The 17,645-nt window shown below is 34.6% G+C and overlaps 1 pseudogene; it reads right to left on the bottom strand.

The window, feature by feature from the left end:
- The window catches only part of LOC132494201 (ferritin light chain-like), a 101,204-nt pseudogene extending 90,053 nt beyond the window's left edge, over positions 1 to 11,151 (bottom strand).
- Between the last annotated feature and the right edge of the window lie 6,494 nt (positions 11,152 to 17,645).

The raw sequence follows: 17,645 nt of genomic DNA, 5'->3' as shown, positions 1-17,645 counted from the left end.
TTTAGTCTTTCTGAATTATTTTTTTAAGTGTTTCTCTTATATAGAGATTATAGTTGGGTCTTTCCTAGCCAAATTGAAAATAATTTTCCTTTTTAGAGATGACTTAAGCCTACTCACATTTTTGGATGGAACTGATTCCATTAAGTCATGTTATTTAAAAATCTTCAGGTTAGGAAAGACCTTAATGATCATATGGTTAAAATACTTACTAGAAGTTGTAATGTGTTAAATTAATTCAGAGACTGAATCTGACTCTCTTCTAGACTCCCCCAACCTTAATTATTATAGTGGAACACCTTATACTTTAGAAAGTAAGTTGTATGTGTGCACGTGTGTGTGTATGGTATTATTATGTGCATCTTTTGAGCTGCTCTCCACTCCCCTCCCCCTAACACTATGTGCTACTTGAAAACAAGTGTCTTTTTTTTTTTTTTTTTTGGCTGCACAGTGTGGGATGCAGGAAAACAAGTGCCTTTATGCACAGTCTCCTCCCCAAGATTTCTTATTCTGCTGCCACACACATACAAACATCTCCAGAGTGCCAGGTACATGGTGCTCAACTGAATTAATTAATACATGAATAACTCAGAGAAAGGAGCCTCTTCAAAGTTATTTTATTAAATTATGTGAATTCATTGTTCCCTTTGCCAGTGGAATAAAGTTATAGATGTAAACAAGTAATTTGTCTGCCTGGTTTAGGCATAAAATAGTCTAATTGTTTTAATGCATCCTGTTTTCATGTAATGGTTTCTGTCTGTAACAATTTTCAAGATCATACAACTATGAAGTGTCCAGATATGAACCTACATTTGTTAAACTGCCCTGCCTGTGCTTTTAACCTTACCACAAAATCACACCTCACTTGAAAAAATTTATTCTGTTGCCCTGGATCCTCAATACATACATTCCCATCACACTTGGCATATGATTCAGATCCTAGCCTCAACCTTATTATTTTGACTAGACTAATTGCTCTTTTCAATGAACGCTGGGAATTTGAAATTATGTTGATTTATTGGCTCTTAGAAAAGCCCTGGTACCTCTGGCTTGATAGTGAAACCTCTCTGGCATGCTTTCCCTCAGCTTTTCATGCTCTGATTTTGTTTCTAGAAAGGACTTCAGAGGTTTTAACTTTTACTTTGAATCATTAATTTCACTAAGTCATTTGGACGTTAGGGTACTTAGAGCTTCCTCAGCAATTTGAATGAAAGAAGATTTTGAAAGTGCCTCAGTTGAATGCTTCTTACACTAAGTTGAAGGCTTTCATTAGAAATAGACTACACTGTTTATGGAAGATTTATGAGTATATGATTGAACCAGGAATGAGAGATATGATTATACATGAGGCTTTCACAAATGCGTACATGAAAAGACAATCATTTTTTAAGTGCCATGGATGATATTAGAAATTAAATTAAAATGAAAACAAACTATTAGAATAGAATAATATATCTATAGTATTCAATTAGAGCATTTCTACCAACCAGGTGGAAGAATTAAAAGTTATGAAAAAAAGCAATGAAGTTTACCTTAGTAATTATTTTTAAAATAGCTAAAATGATCTTACTACTAAAATGTTTATTTAATTAGTTCAAATATTCACAAAATACTGATTAGTAAACGAAGGAAAAAATGAGATTTTGGTACTACAATATTCTAAATGTTTTAATGAATATATATGTAGTGGTCTGCATAGCTTTATCTTCATGTGAGTGCCCACGTTCATATCCATACCAGGGCGTATATTTTAAATTTTTCTGACTGTCCATTATCTGTACATTTTTTCTGTATTTGAAGAATTCCTTACCTTTCAAGTCTTGGTGAAAAGCAGAACTTGCCTCTGATTATTGGGCTGGAGATACTTTATCACTTTCCCAGATTCTCTGGCAGCAAGTTTGTAGGGAGGTAACCTAACCTCAGCTAATCAGATGCACCCACTCAGCATAGTTCATCTGGAGATACTGATAAAAGAGATCATTCTTTCTGTTAACAACAGTGGAAGCAGCAGTCCCAGTTTCCACTGATTACAACAGTGACAATGCAAGTTTCAGTTTCCAATGTTGATGAACTATTTCAGCAAAGGCCATTAACACTTCTGTGTGTGTGAAGTGTTCTCTCACTGTGGGATTGTTTTGCATTTTCCTAATGACTAATGATGTTGAGCATATTTCATATGCTTATTGGCTACTTATATATTTTCTTTGGAGAAATGTCTATTCAGACACTTTGCTCACTTTTGCTTGGGTTATCATCTTTTAATTACTGAGTGATAAGAATTTTTCATATATTTGAGTTTACAAGTGCCTTATCAGATATAAGGTTTGCAAATATTTTCTTTCATTCTGTAGGTATTTGAAGCACAAAATTTTTACTTTGTTGAAATCTAATTTATATATATTTTTCTTTTGTTTCTTGTGCTTTTGGTATCATATGTAAGAATCCATTGCCAAATCTGCTGTCATGAAAATTTACCCATGTTTTCTTAGAGTTTTTATCTTATACTTATGGCTTCAGTCCATTTCAAGTTAAATTTTTTGTATGATGTGAGGTAGGGGTCTAATTTCATTACTTTTCATGTGGACATCCAATTGTTTGAGCATCATTTATTGAAAAACCTGTTTTTGTTTTTGTTTGTTTTTTTTCCATTGAATTGTATTATACCCTTGTAAAAAATCAACTGCCCATAAATGTGAATGTTTATTTCTAGAATGCAATTCTATTACATTGATCTATATGTCTATTCTTATGCCAGGACCCCCTTGATTACTATAGCTTTGTAGCAAGTTTTAAAATCAGATGTATGAATCTTCTATATTTGTTTTTCCTTTTTCAAGATTGCTTTGGCTGTTCTGGGTCCCTTACATTTCCATATAAATTTTAGGATCAGCTTTTTAATTTCTGCAAAAAAACTCATCTGGGATTTTAAAAGTGAATATGTCCAGTCTACAGATCAATTTGGAGAATATTGCCATCTTAACTATATTATGTCTTTTGATCCAGGAATATTAATGTTTTTCCATTTATGTAGTTCTGTTGTAATATCTTTCAACATTGTTTTATAGTTTTCAGCATATAGTCTTTCACTGGTTTTGTAAAATTTATTCATAAATATTCATGTTTTGGGATGTTATTGTATTTGGAATTGTTTCAGATTGTTGCTAGTATATACACATAAGGTTGATTTTTCTGTATCAATATTGTATCCTGCAACCTTATTTAACTCACTTATTCTAATGGTATTTTTTAGTGAATTCCTCTGAAGTGCATATCACCTGAAAACAGAGTTGGTTTTACTTTTTTATTTTTAATCTTACTGTCTTTTATTTCTTTTTCTTGATTAATTATCCTCCCTAGAACTTCCATTACAACATTGAAAAGAAGTGACAAGAGTGGAAATCCTTGCCTTTTTCATGATCATTCCATAATTTACCATTAAATATGATCTTAGCCCTGGGTTTTCTGTAGATGTCCTTTATGAGGTTAAGGAAGTTCCTTTTAATATCTAGGTTGTTTAGTGTTTTTATCATGAAAGTATGTTGAATTTATCACATGATTTTTCTGCATCTATTGAGACACTAATGTGGTTTTTGTCCTATGATATGGTGTATTACATTAATTGATTTTCAGATGTTAAAACAAACTTGCAGTCCTGGGGTAAATCCCACATGCTCTTGGGTTATAATTCTATTTACATGTTGCTGGATTTGATTTGCTATTTCTTTGAGAATTTTTACATCTATATTTATAAGAGATATTGGTGTTTATTTTTCTTGTGATGCCTTTGTCTGGTTCTGGTATCAGAATAATACTGGCCTCTTAGAATGATTTGGGATGTAGTCTGTCCTTTTCTACATTTTTGAAAGATTTTTTTAAGGATTGGTATTAACTCTTCTTTAAATATTTGATAGAAATCACCAGGTAAGCCATCTGAGCCTGTGATTTTCTTTCTGGGAAGTACTAATTTAATCTATTTTTAAAGGTCTATACACACTTTCCATTTATTCTTGAAAAAATTTCAGCTGTTTTGTCTTTTTAAGAATTTGTCCATTTCATCTAAGTTACCTATTTTGATAGCATAAATAGTTGGTAATATTCCCTTATGATCCCTTTTATTTCTAAAAGATGGGTAGTGATATACCCTTTCTGATTCCTGTCTAAGTAATTTGGGTATTCTCTCTCTCTTTTTTTTTTCTTGGTCAGTGTAGCTTAAGTTTTATATTTTTTTAAAAAATGACTTTCAGTTTGTAGACTTTCTCTGTGGTTTTCTATTTCTTTAATTTGTACTCAAATCTTTATTATTTCTTTCCATCTGCTTGTTCTAGTTTTAATTTCTTTTTTCTTCAGTGTCTTAATATGAAAGATAAGGTTTTGATTTAAGGTTTAATATTTTATTCAATATAGCCTATTATAGCTGTACATTGCCTTCGAAGCATGGTTGCTTTCACTGCACCCTATAAGTTTTGATATTCTGTGTCTTATCTTTATTCATCTTGAGGTATTTTCTAATTTATCTTGATTTCTTATTTGACCCATTGGTTACTTAGGAGTATGTTGCTTAATTTCCACATATTTGTGAACTTCTTAGACTTATTTCTGTTATTTGTAATTCCTATCCATTGTGGTTGGAGAAAATACTTCATATGATTTCAACCTTTTTAATTTTACTGAAGTTTGTTTTATGGCCTAAGAAATGGTATATCATAGTGAATATTCCATATGTTATTGAAAAAATGTGTATTCTGCTCTCCTTGTTTTGAACGTACCAAATATATTTGTTAGGTCTAGTAGGTTTATAATCTTGTTCAAGTCATCTATTTCCTTGTTGATCTTTTGCATACTTGTTCTATCCACTATTAAAACTAGAGTATTGAATTCCTCAACAATTATTGTTGCATTGTCCATTTTTCCCTTCAATTTTGTAGATTTTGTTTCATGTATTTTGGGGCTCTGTTGTTAGATGTATACATGTTTATAATTGCTATATCTTCCTAATAGATAGGTTTTTTTTTTTTTTTTACTATAAAATGCCCTTCCTAGTCACTAGTAGTAATTATTTCTTAAAATCTATAAGTTTGCTGTTTTCACACCAACTCTCTTCTGGTTACTGCATGCACTGTATATCTTTTCCTGCCATTGTAGATTCAACCTATTTGTGTCTTTGAATCTAAGTCTTTGAATCTAAGTTGTGTCTTTTATAGACAGTATACAGTTAACACATTTTTTATGCATTCTGCCAGTCTCTGCCTTTTAATTGAAGTGTTTAATCCATTTACATGTAATATAATTTCTGATAAATTAGAATTTACTCTACACTTTTAATTTTGTTTTTATATTGTTCAGTCATTTTTTTGCCTGCTATTCCTTCTTTATTGTTTCTTTTGTGATAAGTGAATATTTTCTAGAGTAATTTTTTTCCTTTAATAATTTTTTCACTGTTTAAAAAATTATATTCTTAGTGTTTGCTTTAAGGCTTACCATATACATTTTATATTATCCTAATCTTCTTTGAATTTATACTAATTTAAGTGATATACAGATATAGAAATATAGCTACTATATAGTTCTATTCTCTATCTCCATTTTGTGCTATTAATGATATACATTACATCTGTATGTGTTACAGACCCAACATTACATTGTTATAATTTATTATTTTATATAATTTTAATTATTTTAAAAAGGTCAAGAGAAGAAATAAAAGCAAACATATATTTACATAGTTTGTAGCAATAACCTTTTTTACTATTGCTGGTTCTCTTCACTTTTTCCTATGAATAGTAGTTACCATAAGCTGTCATTTCCTTTTTTCAGTACAGCTTTTCACTCACCTTTGTTGTTGTTTTTTTTTTTTTTTGCTCCTCTCTTTTTTCTCCTCTGGTATTACCATTATGCATAATGCTCTTAACAGTAGCCCATATTTTTGTGAAGCTATGTTCATTTTTATTAATTTCTTGCCACCAAAGTCTGTTGTTTCTGAGAGTGCCTTTAGGTTTGAACTTCCTCATTCCCTGTTTCAAATATAGTCATTGGGGAAACTTTGGAGCCCTGTGTGACACTCCTGCTTTATGATCAGGTGATTGGGCAGGGTGGTAGACTTCAGTCTCCTTCCATCCTACAAGTGAGATGGGGTAAGTGAAACTGGGGACTTAGTATTCTTAGCCTGTCACACTTGGCATAAAAGCTTCTGCCATATGAATGAGGGCTGTGTGGAAGAGGGAAGTCTGACTTTTCAGCTGCATAAACCTTGAATTTTACCTTTGCAACATGGACCTTGGAGAAATGATGGCAATTTGGCTCTCTCAGGGAGGTACCATAGTTCTTGAATGAAAACTTGGGGGGAGTGGGAGACCTATTATCTTGGTCTCACTTACTGGAGAGGAACTTCCATCGGGCTGAACTGGGGTGGAGGCAGTGAGTCATGGCTCAAGAGCCACAGACTCTTACTAGTTTTTAATGAGAATTAGTAGATTTTTTTGAATAAATGTTTATTCATTTGCTATATATCCTTAGGAAATTTTCTGAAGATTAAATAGTTGTTATTGTTGTTTCTATAATTTTTACCAGTTAAAGTCTGTTTGTTTTGTTTCTTTGTTGTTCATTGGGTTTTTGTTTTGTTTTGGTTTGGTTTTTGGCTGCAGAGAGGTTTCATAGAGTTCTTTACACTGCCATTCTGGAAGCTATTAACTAGCTCATTTCCATTTAATAAATGCCCCTTCTGCTTAAATTAACTAGAGTTGGTTTCTATTGATCAGAGCTAACAAATTCCAAACACACACACACACATGTACACACACACACAGAAATGCAGAAAACTGACAAACTGAGACTCATCATTACTTTATGTATAAGGTGTTTTTCTTGATATATATGCCCTTTGGTTAAAAGTAATGAAGTCTTTCTTGTGTGTATTTGCAGGTAGTTGAATATTTCTTATTTGTTTTAACAAACAAGAAAAAGGAAATATTAAACTTCTGAGAAAATAAGTCAAATATTAAGATGTAATTTCTGTCTGTTAATGGTAGGCAGGAGACCTATGTTATTGAATAGATTATTTTAGGGGTTGTAAAATATAATATTCATGTATAAGTTCATATATTTAAGTTAAAAAGGCATACTTCTCTTTCTATATATGTTACATATTCTGATTTTTTAAATTTAATACACTGTGAACATTTTGTAATTTAGTGGTAATTAATGCTGACTTTTTAACTTAGTAACCCTAAACGCACTTCAGGAGATCCATGAACTTTTTGGCATTTTGTGCCAAACTTCAGGTATGAATGTAGGTAAGCTCATGTATACTTTAGCATAGGAGAGTGTCCACGGTGTTAATCTGATTCTAAGAGTGATCTGTAGCCCTCAAATATCTAAGAATCATAATGTACAGGGATCATCAAAATAACTGAACGGTATTTCCTTTTATTGACATATGGTAATTTATTTAACCAATTCTTTTTTTTTTCTTGGGGTACAGTTGTTTTACAATGTGTTACTTTCTGCTGTACAACAAAGTGAATCAGCTATATGTATACACATATCCCCATATCCCCTCCCTCTCTGATCTCCCTCCCATTCCTCCCCATCCCACCCATCTAGGTCACCAGAGAACACCGAGCTGAACTCCCTGTGCTATACAGCAGGTTCCCACTAGCTAGCTATTTTACACATGGTAGTGTATATATGTCAATCCAAATCTCCTAATTCATCCCAAGCCCCCTCCCCTACATGTCCACACATCCGTTCTCTACATCTGCATCTCTATTCTTGCCCTTCAAACAGGTTCATCTGTACCATTTTTCCAGATCCCACATATATGCATTAATATACAATATTTGTTTTTCTCTTTCTGACTTATTTCACTCTGTATGACACACTCCAGGTCCATCCAAGTCTCTACCAATGACCCAATTTCGTTCCTTTTTAAGGCTGAATAATATTCAATTGTATATATGTACCACATATTCTTGATCCATTCATCTGTCGATGGATATTAGGTTGCTTCCATGACCTGGCTATTTTAAATAGTGCTGAAATGAACATTGGGGTGCATGTGTCTTTTTGAATTCAGGTCTTCTAAGGGTATATGCCCAGTAGTGGGATTGCTGGGTCATATGTTAGTTCTATTTTTAGTTTTTTATGCAAACTCCATACTGTTCTCCATAGTGGCTGTATCAATTTATATTCCCACCAACAGTGCAAGATGGTTCCCTTTTCTCCACACCCTCTCCAGCATTTATTGTTTGTTGATATTTTGATGATGGCCATTCTGACTGGTGTGAGGTGATACTTTATTGTAGTTTTCATTTGCATTTCTCTAATGATTAGTGAGGTTAAGCATCCTTTCATGTCTTTGTTGGCAATCTGTATATATTCTGTACATTTGATCTGCATTTCTCTAATAATTAGTCATATTGAGCATCTTTACATGTGCCTTTTGTCCATCTGTATGTCTTCTTTGGAAAAATGTCTATTTAGGTTTTCTGCCCATTTTTGGATTGGGTTTTTTGTTTTTTTGATATTGAGCTTCATGAGCTGCTTGTAAATTTTGGAGATTAATCCTTATCAGTTGCTTCATTTGCAAATACTTTCTCCCATTCTAAGAGTTGTCTTTTCATCTTGTTTATGGTTTCTTTTGCTGTGTGCAAAAGCTTTGAAGTTTCATTAGGTCCCATTTGTTTATTTTTGTTTTTATTTCTATTTCTATAGGAGGTGGGTCAAAAAGGATCTTGCTGTGATTCATGTCATAGAGTGTTCTGCTTATATTTTCCTCTAAGAGTTTTATAGTGTCTGGCCTTACATTTAGGTCTTTAATCCATTTTGAGTTTATTTTTGTGTATGGTGTTAGGGAGTTTCTAAGTTCATTATTTTACATGTAGCTGTCCAGTTTTCCCAGCACCACTACTGAAGAGACTGTCTTTTCTCCATTGTATATCCTTGCCTCCTTTGTCATAGATGAGTTGACCATAGGTGCATGGGTTTATCTCTGGGTTTTCTATCCTGTTCCATTGATCTATCTTTCTGTTTTTGTGCCAGTACCATAGTGTCTTGATTACTGTAGCTTTATAGTATAGTCTGAAGGCAGGGAGTCTGATTCTTTCAGCTCCATTTTTTTCTCTCAAGACTGTTTTGGCTATTCGGGGTCTTTTGAGTCTCCATACAAATTTTAAGATTTTATTGTTCTAGTTCTGTAAAAAATGCCATTGGTAATTTGATAGGGATTGCATTGAATCTGTAGATTGCTTTGGGTAGTATAGTCATTTTCATAATATTGATACTTCCAAACCAAGAACATGGTATATCTCTCCATCTGTTTGTGTCATCTTTGATTTCTTTCATGAGGGTCTTATAGTTTTCTGAGTACAGGTCCTTTGCCTCCTTAGGTAGGTTTATTCCAAGGTATTTTATTCTTTTTGTTGCAGTAGTAAATGTGATTGTTTCCTTAATTTCTCTTTCTGATCTTTCGTTGTTAGTATATAGGAATATAAGAGATTTCTGTGCATTAATTTTGCATCCTGCAACTTTACCAAAGTCATTGATTAGCTCTAGGAGTTTTCTGGTGGCATCTTTAGGATTTTCTATGTATAATAACATGTCATCTGCAAACAGTTACAGTTTTACTTCTTTTCCAATTTGTATTCATTTTATTTCTTTTTCTTCTCTGATTGCCGTGGCTAGGACTTCCAAAACTATGTTGAATCATAGTGGTGAGAGTGAACATCCTTGTCTTATTCCTGTTCTTAGAGGAAATGCTTTCAGTTTTGCACGGTTGAATATGATGTTTGCTGTAGGCTTGTCATATATGACCTTTATTATGTTGAGGTAGGTTCCCTCTATGCCCACTTTCTGGAGAGTTTTTATCATAAATGATGTTGAATTTTGTCAAAAGCCTTCTCTGGATCTGTTGAGATGATCATATGTTTTTTTTATTCTTTAATATGCTAAAGTGGTATATCACCTTGATTTATTTGCATATATTGAAGAATCTTGCATCCCTGGGATAAATCCCACTTGATCATGTGTATGATCCTTTTAAAGTGTTGTTGGGTTCTGTTTGCTAGAATTTTGTTGAGGATTTTTGCATCTATGTTCATCAGTGATATTGGTCTGTAATATTCTTTTTTTGTGATATCTGTGTCTGGTTTTGGTATCAGGATGATGGTGGCCTCAAAGAATGAGCTTGGGAGTGTTCCTTCGTCTGCAATTTTTTGGAAGAGTTTGAGAAGGATGGGTGTTAGCTCTTCTCTGAATGTTTAATAGAGTTTGTCTGTGAAGCCGTCTGGTCCTGGACTTTGTTTGTTGGAAGATTTTTAATTACACTTTCAATTTCATTACTTGTGATTGGTCTGTTTATATTTTCTGTTTCTTCCTGCTTCAGTCTTGGAAGGTTATAGGAACAGTGTTGATTCAAATTTTTACTCTAATAAATGATGTTGTTATGAACAACCATTTTTCAGGTCAATTTTTGAACACGTTCTCCTTAAAATTAGTTTTTGGGATTTAAGTTTCCTGAAGAAACCATATGGACACTTTAAGCCTTTTAATATATTTTGCTAAATTATCCTCTAGAATGGTTGCATCACCTTTTTTGCCTGACAGTCTTATAGCCTAGCTAATCTGATGGATTAAAATTGTTTTTAGGGCTTCCCTGGTGGCGCAGTGGTTGAGAGTCCGCCTGCCGATGCAGGGGACATGGATTCATGCCCCGGTCCGGGAAGATCCCACATGCCGCGGAGTGGCTAGGCCCGTGAGCCATGCCCACTGAGCCTGCGCATCCGGAGCCTGTGCTCTGCAACAGGAGAGGCCACAACAGTGAGAGGCCAGCGTACCGCAAAAAAAAAAAAAAATTTTTTTAGTGTTTGTAGTCACAAGCTAGTGAAAACTAACCATCCCAATTAAACTTTTTGATGTATGGTCCTCTCCTTCTATGGATATGATGCAAAAACTCCTTCAATTGTACTTCTTCACCTGCAATACTATTAAAAGCTCAGCTTTAAATGCAAAGGATCTCCTACATCTGATGACAGCCAACCACATTTATTCCAGTACTTACCTGCTGTGGATCCATGCAGAGTAGAATCTGGCCTCATCATCCTTAGATTTCCCCATGACATACTCCTTGAGGCAGCTATCTGCACCACAGAATCCAGGCATTACAACTTTGGCAGGCAACCCCTGGCTTTTGCCTGCTGCTAGGATACAAACACTTCTGTGCCATCTCAGATCCTCTGCTGTGGCAAAAATGTTTTCAGATAAATGGAAAGCCAAATTGGGCTATGGCTACCTGTCTGTGTGATATGTTGATATCAATGGGAAACATTTGTAGGCCTCCAAAACTATCTCTGAACTAAGTTACAAAATATTTTCCATTGTAATACTCATTTTGAAGAAGAATTTTAAGGAACCAAGTTTAAAATTTATAGTTATTCATATTTTGAAAATTTTTAGTTATTCATATTTTGAAAGAAAGGTTTTTGTTCTATGTGTGTCTGGACATACAATAAAACCTTTTGATGACATTACATTCTAGACTTGAATATTTTTAGTTTATTGGTTTTCTATTTCAAATCTGAATACACTGGTATTATTGATGAGAGAGCTTTGAACAGAAGCCTATTCTCTCTCACTTACTTGCTTAGAATTCCTTTGATGTCTCTGACACTTCCCCCCATAAAGACAAATCCTACTCATCTTTATGAGAACTAAGACCACCTGTATGACATTGCTTAGGTATCAGGATTAAGAACTGAGAACACCTATGTCAACAAGACTTAACTGTTTATTACAGGAAGATTTTAACGTAATAAATAGCTTCACTGTTTGCTTCAGGATATTCCTGCATATCAATTTATCTGAACAAACAGTTTGCTCATCTGGGCAAATAGTTTCCATAAGACAGTGGATTGCTCTACTGAACAAATAGTTAGATTGTCAAACAAATAGTTTATTTATCAAGACTTGCTTCAAGATGCTCACCATGCTTTGTCCACCAATCTTAAGCAATTTTGTCATATTTTTATCTCAATCCCAATTAGGTACCTACCTTGAAAGACTTGATTTATACCACTGAAGCTTATATCCTAAACCTAATAAATATCTTTGATCTCTCCTTGTGAGAGACAGCTAAGGCTCTGTCAAGGTGCTTTTACTTCCATTGGTTTCAAAACATTAGCTTTGCTTACCTAAGGCTATTATTTTTTTTTAAGTCTGCAGTCAACAATATCATATTATATTATTTAGAATTCTTTCAGAAGCAAAAACTGGAACAACCAACTTTCATGTGAAGCCAAAAAGGGACTATTTTGGCTCATATAACTGGAGGTGAACAGAAACAGTCAGGATTTAATAGAAAGTCTTACACATGGTCTCCAGAACTCAGCGCTGCTCTCTCAGATTATACCCCCAGGTGGCTTCTTTCCAGATTAGCACTTTTATTGTAGAATATGCTGTTTTCAGTTGGCTCCAGGCTTTCCTTCTCTCTAAGTCAGGTTTTCCCAGAAACAGACCTCGAGAAAAAGATTCAAGTCCAAGGATTTTATCTGTGCAGATTATGTCAGTAGGAAAGTGGGAGACAGGACAGGGAAGGTAAAGAAGCTGATAGGGAGTACATTATAAATCAAATGCAACTTTGGGCAACTAAAGCTTAACCCTGAAGGGATACTTTGGGCAATAACGTAAAACATACCTCTCAAAGTTATGCCACCTAAAGGACCAGGAAGACTGGACATTGTACACCAACTATGACTACTCATGGTTTGTAGGAAGCATGTCTAGGCTGATGTACCTGAGGTTAGAGCAGATGGAAATGGCTTTAGAAAGTTCTGAGGCAGCACCATATGCAAATATCCACAACTGGAATTTGACAAGAATGCAGTGACGTGAGAGGCTCCAGGGATATGGGCAGTGCACCTAAATAACTACTACACTCAGACCCCAAACCCTAAACCCTCAGCATGTACAAAAGTACAATTATTTTTCTTAGGACCAGATTATATTACATGCTTTGACCAAAAATATCATTGCAGAAACTAGAGGTATAGTGATGTCAGCTATAAATAGCAGAGTAAGGATTTCCAAAATCCTATCATTATAAAAGCCATGAGAACACTGGCAGAAATCTTCAAAGTCAATTTTTTTTCACAACTCTAGATATTAACTAGAAGTTTTCAGCCACCAGGGGAGTATTTACTCAAGAAAACTGTTTCAATATTGGTAAGAACAGTGAGATGTATAGTGGTTTAACTTCTCCTCTTCCCATTCTTCTCTTCTGAACTCCACAGCAACTTAGCAAATGAGCACTCCACCATCGTGTAGTAAAACATCAGTTTGGAACCACTGGAAGGAAAAGAATGAGATCAGAGTTCCTTCAAAACCTGCCCAGAGAGCTGTTGTTATTTCCCCTATTACATGTAAACTTAGGGTTACTATATGATCCAGTGATTCTGCTCATAGTATATAACCAAGATAATTGATATCATATCCCCACAAAAATTTGACATGACTCTTCATAGTAGCATCAGTCATAATAGATAAAAAATAGAATGTCCATCAACTGATAGATGGATGAACAAAATGGGGTATACCTATTTAGTGAAAAATTGTTCAGCCACAGAAAGAAGGAAGTACTGATACATAATACAACATGGGTAAACCTTGAAAACAATATGCTAAGTGAAAGGATACAGAAAATAAAGGGCTATATATTGTATGATTCCATTAATATAAAATGTACACACAGCAAAATCCATGGAGACAGAAAATAGGTTAGTGGTTGCCAAGGGCTGATGGTGGGTGGGAATGAGGAACAACTGCTAATGGGTACAAGGTTTCTTTGGGGGATGATAAAATTGATCTGGAATTAGAGATTGGTGATGGTTGCCTATTTCTGTAAACACGCTGAAGATCAATGAACTGCACACTTGAAAAGAGTAGACTTCATGGTATGTGTATTATTTCTCAACCTTTAAAAAAATTGTAAAAATATTTTATAGTGCTCTATATTGTCAGGCCTGGGTTAAATCCCCACTCCTGAGGGATAAGGCTAGTCACAGTATGAGTTGACACTGGGGGTGTTACAAAGTAAATTCAGGGTGCTGTTGCCATAAGAAAGGGGAATGGGTGCTGAGCTAGCCAAAGCAAGAAATACTTTTCTACTCTGGCAATCTCATCAAAGGCTGGTCCCACAAACCCTTTGATCAGAACCCTTTGTCAGTGCTGCTAAAATTGTGGCACTTTTATGAAAACTATTGCTTTCCTATTACAAAGGTGCAACATGCTCTAATGTTTCTTTTCAGTCTTGTCTTTGTCAGAACCATACTGGTTTCTTATTTCTCCCAGCTGTCTATATACCAAATCACCTCTTTCTTTGTCTACAGCCAAAATAATAGCAATAATAATGTAGCAGTCAGAGTTCTCACACTAAATACCTTTCAAACAACAAAGGTTGCTCCCGAAATTCTTATTCATTCAAATAGTGTAAATTTGGCCTGAGGGGTGAAAGGGAGTTGCAGTAGACCACCAAGCCGATTTTCCTAAATGCTCAGTTTAGTCCACCATGACTACACTAGTGCAGATGGGGAAAGTGGTCACTCTTCCTGACATTCTCTGTCACACATCTTTCAAGAGTACATCCTATAACTGAGCATGTGACTATGGATATTAAAAGAGAAAAAATTAGCTAGCAAAAAAATTGAACATTTCTTCAAAATATGAACATAAAATTGCTGTCAATGCACTGTTATTGAATTTTGGGTACCCCTATATATTCTTTCTTTCTCTTTCTCAAAAATCTTTTTGTTCCAAGACTACCTGACTTTCAGAATTAAATTTTGTACTGTTTTTTTAAAATTTTATTGTTCATGCAAATATTAAATATTTCAACAACTAGCTTGAAGATCACTTCCAAAGAGATATTGACTATTATTTTTGTATTAGCTTAGAAAGATGGCTTTATCTTAGGGTTATATAACCGAGTGTCTCCTTACTAGTAATAAAGATGAAGCAATCAGACATACGTTGATTAAATTTGTGAATTATTTTGCTGACTCCTGACTCCTCTGAAGCAACAAGTTCTTAGGTTTTGGTTGTCCTTGTCTGACTGACTCAGTTTAGTAAAGCTGTTGGACAACCCATGTGTATCTGAGGATTGTTTCTAAAAGATTTTCCCCAACCTGCAGGGTTTTATGGGTTTAGTTTTACCTCAATTCATTTTTTGCCAGAAGTTCACAGGGTATAAAAAACACCATGATCTATTTCTGTCACTCACGGTCTACCACAAGTTTGAGACTCTTCTAATTCATCAGGGAAGGAATGAAGTTCCTCTTCAAGGAAACTTCTTTCCAGTTTTTGTTGTTGTTTTTAATTTCTTCCAAGACTGAATCGTAAAATACATCTATTAAACTCTGCTTTTCAGGTCTCCTCTACGTAACACCAATTTTCTCTTTCATAATTATTTACCCAAAGTTTTAAAGTGAGGAGTTACTTAAATTCTGAAAGAAAACAACAAAGCTCAAAATTCCATTAACACTTTGGAAAAATGCCTTTATGAAAACTGAGTGAAATAGATTTGGGACAAGAGTAAGCATCAAATTTAGTTTTTTAAAAACAGTTTAAGGTTAAATATATGAAAATAGATTTTCTTACTAAAAAAAGGCATCAGATAATATGAAGGATCATTTTTCAAATATAATGCAGTATACTAAGATAACCAGTTATCTTCAAATGTTCATTTTATAGATTCCTGGTACAGTTAAAAAAGAACACAATCATGACTCGTAATAGGAACTTAGAAATTATATAGTTAAGTAATTAAAAGTATCATCTGTTAGAATATTCTATTCTAATATTCAGGTAGAATATTCTGAAATTTCTCTGTTAATTGATATTGTCCTTGTTCAGAGAATGAAGGTTTTATCTCAAAAGAATTAAAAAAAAAAGCCTATTGTCTCTAAATTTGAACTTCTGCTCTCTTGCTTAAAAGACAAAACTGAAAAAGCAAATCTACACATTCTAAATGGGTCTTAAGTGACATTTTTCTTTTCTTTTTAGCAAATATGGCTTAAACTGTAATAATTTAGCAAAGGGTAGGCCAAATTTGCTTCCAGAGACCAATTTTCATTGTGCTGTTGAAAACCCGAGATAGTGAGATTTTATCTTTTGAGGAGATATTGGGAAATCAGGTTACACATGGAAAAAGATGAAGGCAAGGGTACTGCTGTCAGAACATAAATAAAACTTGTGCTTGGATAATCTATTTTCTCCTTGGTTTGCACTCACTTGCAATATCTTGGAAGCGCAAAAGGTGCTTAGTCCCATTCATAAACAGCCAAAGATTGATTATGAAAACACGGCTTGACATAGAGCAAAAAAATTGTTGGATGGTGGAGAAGGAGGCTGAAACTGAATCATTGACATAATGTTTCTGAGCATGAATGCTTGTTTATTTTTTTAGTCTGAGACAATGAATTGGAAAGTGAATTTTTTTTTTTTTTTTTTTTTTTTTTTTTGCGGTATGCCGGCCTCTCACTGTTGTGGCCTCTCCTGCTGCGGAACACAGGCTCCGGACGTGCAGGCCCCGCGGCCATGGCCCACGGGCCCAGCCACTCCGCGGCATGTGGGATCCTCCCAGACCGGGGCACGAACCCATGTCCCCTGAACCGGCAGGCGGACTCTCAAGCACTGCGCCACCAGGGAAGCCCTGGAAAGTGAATTTTTGAGAGTGTTAGGAAAGAGGATGAGACTGTTCATATTTTTCTGTTGATTCTTTATTCTACAATGGCTCTGCCCACAAGTTGAATGGTAATTGAAATGATTTGATTTATGCTTCAAAACCAAATCAAATACATTGTAGGAAAAGTACTACCTGAAGACCTGCCTGATGTTTTTTGTTGTTCTTGTTGTCAAATAAAGCACTTTATTGGTTAGGTTGTCAATACAAGCACTTAGCATTTTTTCTTTTTGCACTTTTAAATTTAATTTTTAAGGATACATTTAGAAAGGTAGTGATAAGGTGAAAATAAAAGTTACAGATAAAAAATAAATGTGAATGCTCCATCCTAATTTCAAATACATATATAATTTTTCCAAGTCTCCAAATATTTTTTTTGTTAGTTTCTGCTTTATAACAAAATGAATCAGCTATACATATACATATATACCCATATCTCCTCCCTCTTGCGTCTCCCTCCCACCCTCCCTATCCCACCCCTCTAGGTGGTCACAAAGCACCGAGCTGATCTCCCTGTGCTATGCGGCTGCTTCCCACTAGCTATCTATTTTACATTTGGTAGTGTATATATGTCCATGCCACTCTCTCACTTCTTCCCAGCTTACCCTTCCCCCTCCCTGTGTCCTCAAGTCCATTCTTTACGTCTGCATCTTTATTCCTGTCCTGCCCCTAGGTTCTTCAGAACCTTTTTTTTTTTTTTAGCTTCCATATATCTGTGTTAGCATATGGTATTTGTTTTTCTCTTTCTGACTTACTTCACTCTGTATGACAGACTCTATGTCCATCCACCTCAGTACAAATAACTCAATTTCGTTTCTTTTTATGGCTGAGTAATATTCCATTGTATATATGTGCCACATCTTCTTTATCCATTCATCTGTCAGTGGACACTTAGGTTGTTTCCATGTCCTGGCTATTGTAA

The sequence above is a fragment of the Mesoplodon densirostris genome, chromosome 7 (genome assembly GCF_025265405.1).
Source record: "Mesoplodon densirostris isolate mMesDen1 chromosome 7, mMesDen1 primary haplotype, whole genome shotgun sequence".
NCBI lineage: Eukaryota > Metazoa > Chordata > Mammalia > Artiodactyla > Ziphiidae > Mesoplodon > Mesoplodon densirostris.
The sequence above is the reverse complement of the archived record's forward strand: the minus strand, read 5'-3'. Positions and strand labels throughout refer to the sequence as shown.